The sequence below is a fragment of the Lactuca virosa genome, chromosome 7, assembly GCF_052849685.1.
Source record: "Lactuca virosa cultivar CGN04683 chromosome 7, Lactuca_virosa_CGN04683_v6, whole genome shotgun sequence".
Lineage (NCBI taxonomy): Eukaryota > Viridiplantae > Streptophyta > Magnoliopsida > Asterales > Asteraceae > Lactuca > Lactuca virosa.
Window position 1 is genome coordinate 282,245,112 of NC_136432.1, and position 9,307 is coordinate 282,254,418.

General features: G+C 35.6%; 1 pseudogene across 1 annotated transcript in view; it reads right to left on the bottom strand.

Annotated features, from left to right (window-relative positions):
* LOC145127786 (putative inactive ATP-dependent zinc metalloprotease FTSHI 5, chloroplastic) overlaps positions 1–8,692 on the bottom strand; it is a 14,657-nt pseudogene extending 5,965 nt beyond the window's left edge. The window contains exons 1-22 of the transcript XR_013716472.1: positions 8,486–8,692; positions 7,795–8,440; positions 7,512–7,712; positions 7,129–7,425; positions 6,781–7,026; positions 6,590–6,679; positions 6,365–6,496; positions 6,014–6,187; positions 5,819–5,940; positions 5,544–5,745; positions 5,347–5,474; positions 5,095–5,278; positions 4,904–5,023; positions 4,627–4,811; positions 4,334–4,530; positions 4,120–4,240; positions 3,857–3,976; positions 3,655–3,747; positions 3,520–3,569; positions 3,359–3,420; positions 3,244–3,274; positions 3,063–3,142 (exon numbers count right to left, since the gene is read on the bottom strand). The product of XR_013716472.1 is annotated as a putative inactive ATP-dependent zinc metalloprotease FTSHI 5, chloroplastic (transcript). The remainder of the gene's footprint in view (positions 1–3,062; positions 3,143–3,243; positions 3,275–3,358; positions 3,421–3,519; positions 3,570–3,654; positions 3,748–3,856; positions 3,977–4,119; positions 4,241–4,333; positions 4,531–4,626; positions 4,812–4,903; positions 5,024–5,094; positions 5,279–5,346; positions 5,475–5,543; positions 5,746–5,818; positions 5,941–6,013; positions 6,188–6,364; positions 6,497–6,589; positions 6,680–6,780; positions 7,027–7,128; positions 7,426–7,511; positions 7,713–7,794; positions 8,441–8,485) is intronic.
* Between the last annotated feature and the right edge of the window lie 615 nt (positions 8,693–9,307).

Sequence of the window (9,307 nt, forward strand, 5' to 3'; positions counted from 1 at the left end):
ATAGTGTGAGCAGTGTAATCACTAACACATAGTGTTAGTTAGTTATTAGTATGACGTATATGGTGCTCTATCACCTTGAGCGCCTCGGGAGGGGTTTCTGTTCTAGTTATGATGGTCCTGAATTCAGCTGCGAGGGTTTGTTGTTTCTGGGCTTTCTTATGGTTTTCCTATTCACTGTAGTTTCATGCTTTGGGTTCTACCACAGATCTCCATCACCTCCTGATGGGAGATTTGCCTCCTCGTATGATTCCTTCTCAGAACCCACTTTATGAACCCTCTCTTATTCCTCATTGACTTCTCTGTTGGTGATTGTAGTGGAGTGGCTATCTCTATCTAGGTTGTTCGCGCGAGAATGGGGATGTCTAAAGAATCTTATGAGATTAAGTAAACATTTCTTCTTATAGTTATTGATGATCCAAACTGGGTCCTCCTATAGTCACGCAGTGCATGCAAGCTGTATATAACCAAGATCAAATAGACCTTCGAATAGGTGATCCCACTCCAAAACCATAACCAAACAAGGAACAGGTAGTAGAGCGAAGATCACCAATTCTAAGTCTATAAGATCCCAATTATATATAACCCTGGAAGCATGCACTTCGTAACTATAGACCTGCCAGTAAAGGTCTTTTAGTTCTCCTTCAAGTTTGTTATAGTGCCTAAAATACTCCTATAGTATTTTATATTTATGTTTTGTTCTAAGGATACTTTTGTATATGGAGTTAGGTAAGTTTTAGACTCGTTGCAACACCACTATCACCCCCAAACACATGTTGGTCGTATCTCAAATAAATATAGTTGATCAGATTATATTTATTCCAGATATGATTAAATAACTGCTTAGGTTTGACTGTAGTGTCCAACATCTAAATACTTTTGTTTGTTTTGTTTTTACTTGTTCTTATTGTGATACTTGTTCTTAGTATGTATGCTTATTAGTATACTTCTCGTAAAATACTTATAATTTAAAAGTATACTTTTAGTCAGAGCACCCCGGCCCCATTGTATTTATAGTTGTATATCTTTTATTGGTTGATATACTAAGTTCACTATAAACAATGCTCTGATACCAATCTGTCACACCCCCAAACCGAAACGGCGGAAACGTTCGGGGGCGGAGGACGTCATGTGTAGTATCACAACAATTGAATAATAGTAATCAAAGCAACAACAACCATCGTATTAATAGTATAGTGTTTACATTACATTTGAATCATACACGATTGACTCCAAAAGTAAATAATAAGTAAAGACTCGAACTACTATACTCCATCTTCTTGAACCCGGTGCGTGTACCTGTCTACTAATGTCCTGAGAATACAAGTAGGTTTTGAAAGAGTATCAGCATAAAGCTGGTGAGTTCATAACATTTTGTTTTGGAAAAACTGTTCTATGTTCCTTTGAAAAGTGCGTTATCTTTCTCCAGAAAACCTTATATTTTCTGATGTAATGAATGTATAAACCTTAAGTAAAAATGATTCTTACCAGTTCCTCCTGCGAGTAGTTAGTGTATACAAATCATATACAATCCAGATCGAACGAACAATCGACTGTGTGGTTCTGCCCCAAGTCCACAACCAAACAAGGAATAGGAAGTGAGGTGTAGGCCACACATTCCACTGGTTGTCGGATCCTTATGTACATAATCCTGAAGTATTCAGTAGATACTTACAAAGTTAACTGTATTGGTCCTTTGATATCTGTTGAAAGTGTTCCTCAAGAAAATCCATTATTTTCTTATTGAATGTATGATTAACCAATTCTTTTTATAACTACTTAGCTCATACTAGCTATGTATAAACCAATATCGAACAGACGATTGATTGTGTGGATCTGCCCTAAGTCCACAACCAAATAAGGAACAGGAAATGAGGCGGAAACCACACATTCCATGGTTTGTCGGATATTCTTCACACATAGCCTGGATGCATAAACTAAGGAATTACAGAATTATTAATGAATGTTCATTAGTGAAATGAATAACCGATTGTTTGAAGAGTACTAATGTTTACCCTGGAAAATCCTATATTTTCCCTAAATGTAAGTTATTGAATTATCTGTTCCAAACCAAATAGTATAAGCATCTACCATACTTATGTTGTTAAGCATTGTTCTGTTTGAAAACCAATATGAATACCTTTGTATGAAAACCCTTGTATGAAAACCTTTGTATGAAAACCTTTGTATGAATATCGTAGTGTGAATACCCTTGTATGAAAACCTTTGTATGAATACCGTAGTGTGAATACCGTAGTGTGAATGTCGTAGTGTGAATACCCTCCTGCGATCACTTAGTACATACGAGTTATAGAAATCTGGATCGAACAGACAGTCGATTAGGTGATTCTGCCCTAAGCCCACAACCAAACAAGGAACAGGAAATGAGGCGGAGATCACACATCCCACTGCAAGTTGGATGTTAATTTCATATTACCCTAGTGTATATACTAAGTTATCACATAGTTACTAACCCTAGTGACTGTTTGTTAGGTGTATTATTATGTGAACGAGTCGTTGTTTCACCTGTGGATTCTTATAACCATACTATGGACGATCAACATTACGACGTACTCGGACGTACGTCGTGAAAAATGACGTTTGTCACCATAGGTTGACTGTAGCTAATAGTCAGGATGCGGGATTGTCACTCCCGTATAGATCTATACACAAACTCACGCTCTCCCTCTCAGGAGACTCTGGTTACAAGGCGTCTCACACTGTTGGCTCTCTCAACGAATCCACGAATAATACTATGAAAACCCTTTTTGTTATGAATCCTTATAAAATAATATATTTTATTTCTTAATTCATAAGTTTGTTTCCTCTGTTCTAAAAACTGTGTTTGTAATGTTTGTATTTTAACATGTTTTGTAAAACTGATTTCAAGTCTAGTAGTGACGATGTTTACCATGTATGCAAGTTCTATGTTCAATGTATACTAGTGATAGGAAAATATAATAAACCAAATTATATTTTTAAACACAAGATTACTTGTGCTTTTACTTGTATCCTCCCCCTGAAAACATTGAAAACTTTGGAAAAATATAGGGGTATGAACTCACCGTTAATTGTGTGCAAGCGTCGAATCAATGAACTGGAAACGAAGACCCTCGAGTTGTTGTACGTGGCACTTAACGGAATCCTAATAACAATTAAATACATATATGTATTTAAATTAGCGATTTCATTAAATGATGAAAATGCAAAAGTCAAGATAACAAAAGGGTGTTGGGGTTTGTTTACTAGTGCCAAGTGGAATGCTAAAATTCCAATCCTGATTCAAAAATTTTAAAAAAAATGTTTATTTAAACAAAACTGTTTTTGATCTTTCATATGTACAAATTAAGAAACCACTCACCATAAGGGACCTCCAGAAGGACGATCACAAGAAACCAACTTATCCAAATAAGACAGTAGTTTCTGTAAAAATAAACTACAACTGTTGAGTATAAAAAATTACAGATGAAAGATTTATATTTTTTTGTTGCCAAAAAATAAAAAGATAGTGACTTGGCATACCATTAACATCATGGAACTTTGGTAGCATATAATTTATCTCCATCATTGTCCTGTACTGAATAAAGAAACATTAGACTAAAAAGGTAAATTTAAACTATTTTATCAAATCAACACTCATGAAGTTCAAAATAGCACCTGCCCTAATGTTGTAATAGATGATGTTTGTTTAAAAACCGCACTCTTGATTTCCTTTGACAATGATAATCCCAGTAAAGTAATATTTTTTTCCTGAACAACAAAAGAGATTAAGATTTAATGATATGGTTTGTTAATAGTAAATAAAGTTAAAGCCAATTATTCCAGTAATAGCACTCGACATTAAAGCAAATTGAATTACCTGTTATTCCTTCACCTCCTAGTCTAGTCTTCATATCAAGTAATATACTAGCGATTCCATCCCAATTCATTTCTATCTTCATTGTTATTCCTTCACGTCAATTTTCAATGATAGAAACTCCTAAACAAATAAACAAATAATAATCAAGATTCAAGAAAATGTGGAATCATCTTAAGCAAGCAGAGAACATAATCAAAGAATTAAGAAACATGAAAACAAATGAAATGATAAATGCAAATGGTAAAACAATCAATTAGCCTAACCTGTAAATTGTGGGGCCATTGTGCTAAGGGTAAACATGGAAAATGAAAAATAAGACAACACCATTAGTTTATATTGTTCAAGATTTGGCTCCACGCTAGCCTTTATACGCTCAGATGCTGCCTACAAGATAAACCAAAATCCAAAATCACATGATAAGCATATTACAACAATTATGGTGATGGTTAATAGAGGGGTTTAAAAATTAAAACTTACCTCATCAACATATTTGTAAAAGCTAAGTTGAATCAAACCAAATTGCTTCTAAGATGTATATTGAACGATTATGGATCGCAAACCCAACCCTACTTCCACGTGATTAAACCAGTCACTGCATTCCCATGGTGATAAACTGTTGGACTGTCATCAGGGCCTGGGCCCCACCCATACTGAATCACCATTCTTGTAGCTATCTGTTTTTAAGTAGAGTAGAATGCCATATATTATCAAACTATTTAGTTAACAGATATCATGTAGTAAAAGACCAAAAAAAGGGCATAAAACTTAACCTCCTGTGTCTGTTTCAATTCAGATAAAGAAAGAATATTTTCTTCTCCAAATGGAAGCAACATCTGGGATGCAACATAGGACCCAAAGCAAAACACAAGCTTCTTTTCAAGATATGATCCGGACTCATATTTTCAAACCTGGAAGCTTCCGTTTTAGCCTTTGTAATCTTCGTGCACCCAATTCCCTGAATCAAAACCACAACTCTTTACTCTTTACTGACAAACAAATACAAAAAAGTAAATGCGTACAAGAATTAAAAATAAATAAAATACATACCTCCCAAGACAAAGGCTCTAACCATAAGTTATCAACCACATCATAGTTTGGTAAAAGAGCAGCTATAAGTCCACGGCCCGCAACCCAAACAACATGAGGAAACTTTGTCTCTCTTGTCCACTAAAACAGAAAAATCCATATAAATAACATTCAAACTGACTAATAGAACTAGCAAATAGCAATATACTTACATCAATGGAGGGGGTTAGATACTCAATCCCATTGCTTATCTGACCATATGGCTCCATTAAGTCAACCACATTTTGCAAATCCTCCTTGGTCAATGTTAACCCGAGATGATTAACCACCATTTTGCCCATTGTCTTTGCGAGTTTTGTCTTCCTTAACCATGTGGGAATACTACCACTGAAAGTTTGTGAAATAGTCAGCACAAAGAGAAAAAGTATGCACATAAATGATTAAAGCTGGAATATTTTCTTACTGCAATCAAGCTAGTATAGCTCATGAGTTCATCTGTGTCAAGGACTTTAGTCCTAAAGGCAGCGCCTTCCAAGGACATGGGAACAAGTTTGACTTCAAAAGGACATAAGAAAGCCGTTTTTTCAGCCATCTGAATACAAAAGGTAGTGACGTATTAGAAGAAAAAAGAATGATGTCATTGAACGTGAGTTTATTATACCTTCTGCCAGTCAACAAAGTCAATGAGTTCAGGGTCCATGGTTTCTTTTGCAGCTATTTGAAGTATTTTTTCCCTTTCAGTTTGTGTTGGTCTTTGAAGATTGAATATTCTGTCCATTCAACCAGGACGCTGTAAAGCTTCATCAATTTGTTTCAGGTTTCGTGTTGTAGCCATTAAAACAACCCCATCTTGTTTCTCAAACCTGCATGATCAGAAGGGGAATTCTTGAATGGAATCAGAATTTAATTAAGTTCCACAAGAAGTTAGAGAGTTACCCATCAAGTTCCACAAGTAGCTGATTGATAAAAGCCTCATGATCCTGTTTCATAGTATGTATAAACTTGCCACATACACCAGCAAACCGGTCAAAATCCTCCACAAATATGATCATAGGTGCCTACAAATAGATTCATATTGGTCCAAATATTCATAAAAGGCATAAAAGAAACAATGAACACAAAAAGTATTACTAGATCTCGGGCAGTTTGGAAGAGTTCTATAACATTGGATGCACTCTGCCCGACCCATAAACCAGCCTCCAATTGTTGGGCCTTCACCTCAACAACTGGAACCTTAGCCTCTGCAGCTATAGCCAAAGCCAGTGCAGTCTTACCTGTTCCCCTCTCACCTACAATCAAAACTCCCTGTAATTCAACCACATAACAACATTTTCTATAATAAACCAGTATATATATATATATATATATATATATATATATATATATATATATATATATATATATATATATATATATATATATATATATATATATAACAATTTACAGAAACGGAAAATAACATACATATTACATATTACATACCCTAGGGGGACGAGCACCCATTTCTTGAAAAGCACGAGGATTTTGTAAAAATGCCACAACTTCATTTATTTCTTCCTTCATGAACTCGACACTTGCAAAGTCTTTCAAACGTATAGGAGGATTTTTCACTCTCTACATAACAAGAAAGAAAGTGTCATGTCATGTGAATAAATAAGAGAAAAGAAAGTATCATCATCATCATGTGTTTTGGGTTCAAGTATCAACCTTCAGCTGGTCAAAAGCATGGGTGATAGGGTCAACACCTTCCTTCTTTTTAGCTTTTGCTCTCTGCAATCTAGCCCGGAAAAAGTATTTCTGCATAGCAACATAAAGATCATGAATATGTGATCTTGAATAAGACATTTTAAAAAGTATGTGGTTAAATGTAGAGAAACTTCTAGAAGAAAGAATCATACCAGCCTTCGTAGCTTCTGCATGTTCACATTTTTGCGTTTTGGCCAAAACCCAATCTTGGGTGTTTTTCTTTTTATAAATCGGAATATTTGGTATAAAATATATCCATATATAAAAGTCCTAACTGCAAACAAAAAACACCAATTGAACTCCCCTCCTTCGTTTAGGGATTTAACTTCCCGCTCTGCCTTTATCTTCCGATTCAGAAACTTTTTCATGGCTGTATACCTACTTAAATCCAACCATGTCTCTTCCAATTGTATGAAAAAGCAGAGCATTAAATAAACTTAATTAACAGTAACACCATATTATATAAATTCATGCAAGATGTTATAACTTATAAGGATTACCTGGTAAGGAATTACAAAATCCAGAATAGGAAATACGATTATAGCCATAATCTTTTTGGTCATGTTATGGACCCAGTGAATGATCATGTTAACAGCGGATAAATCTCTAAGATTAAATTTTCCTAACCAAATTAATAGCTGGCGAGAGAGACGTATTGGAAAGAGGAATTGTTGGCGGATATCTAACTCTGGAAAAGGGATCCACATCAACTGAATATCAGTTGGAACATTTGAGGCAAGCATCTTTAGATACAACCCATCAACTCCTCCAAAATCATCAAACATCATGTCAAATTCCTGACATAAAAAATTTGAATTAGAATCTTGAAATGTCAGATTCTACAATGATGTATGATCAAGATATATAGAGAAAAAAGAATAACCTTCAAATTGACATAAAACTCCTTGTCGTCTCCCTTTAGTGTTAAATACATTGCAGCCCAATCATGTCTGATTCTTGCATTTTCTACTAGTTTTCTGGACACAGCATATGGGATAGCTATAGGTTGAATTTCCCACCTTTTTCTTTCTTCATTATACCAAGTTCTTGATGACACTCTATCATGATCCAAAAGGATTCTTTCCTACAATTTTGATAGTAAAGATCTATAAATCAAAATACTACGTGCAAATATGAAATATGAATATTCTTTTAGGAAATCTTACCTGTTTCTGAGCAACATATTCTTTACCAAATTCAGCATCTTCCAACAGTTTTGTTTTAATATCTGTTTCTGATCCTCAATCTCATCTGTTTCCTATGAAGTCTCCATAAACTCCTTCTCTTTGTAGCTAATAGTCTCATCCAACTCTGCCAGCACATGCTCCTTGGTCGTCTTTTTCCCACTTCTTTCCAGAACCCTATCTTTCTCTCTCTCTTAGACTTCATCATGGAATCAAGAATGTCCCCGGACTTTCTATCCAATTCCATTTTCTTTCCCCTCAAAACACTTAACTCTGCATAAAGTCGAGTCATAATCTCATATTGCAATTCTTTTTTCTTCAATTTCACATCCTTTAATGCCGCTTCCACATTCTTCAAGTCCCCATTGCCTGAACTAACTTCCTCTATAATCCTAACTAGCCTAGAAACAGTCTCAAGTAACCTCCTTGTATAATCAGAAAACTCATGATCTTTCCAGTTGTTCACTCCTTGCTTACTTTTGCTTTTCCTCGTCTCCAACGCCTCACTATTCACTGGGGCGGCAATTGCAGGTGCTTGGTGAAACCCTCGACTTGGACATAACTCAATTACGATCCAGAAAATCGTAAAAACAATCGGCTTTGAAGAAGGTAGAAAATGAAGGGAGATCTAGAGGAGAGAGTTGAGAGAAAACGAGAGAAACCTCGTACGTACTGTGTTGAGAGAAAACGAGAGAAACGGAAGCTTGTAGATCTCCCTAGAACGTGCTAGAGAGAAGGGAGGTGGTGATGGCTTAGGATTTACAGAGAGACAGGAGGTAGAGAATGAAGGGAGATCTAGAGGAGAGAGTATCAGAGAAGGAGAGTCGATTGCGAAGATAAAAGATAGAAAGAAGGTAGAAAGAACGAGGCAACGTTTCATTAAAATTATAAAGCGACAAGTACAGATGACGCGCGTTTAAGATAAAGCGCCCTCCATGTTTTTAATTTTTTTTCTTGAGACACTAATCTAAGGGCACGCAATAATGCGTGACGTAAATCATTAAAATTTTTGGAGAGATGACACTATTTTAAGGACACTCTCTTTTGCGTAACATAAATTGGTGCGTGACGTAAATTGCGTGTCATTAAAGGCATATATTCTAGTAGTGATTTGTCATTAATCCGAGAGTATGGATTAGACATAGTCAGTTTTCCCTAGTCCTAGAGTATGAAATGGACATATTTATTGATCCGAGAGCATGGATGAGACATACCGAATCCGAGAGTATGGATTAGGTAAGAGGTTAATGTTTGATTCGAAAGTATAGATCGTGTCGTCGTGAGGATCGATGGGGTGGGGTAAAATTGTTTATATGAGGTGAAATTATATATATTGTGAGTTCTAAAACATATATATTATATAACATTGTGGGATTGTAATCCCTATGTACCCACCAGGTTTCTCAACCTGACCCACTCAGTTTATTTGAATCACAGGTGTCGATACGTAGCTACATTACACTGAGAGATTAAAGGGGATGAAAATCACTAGTGT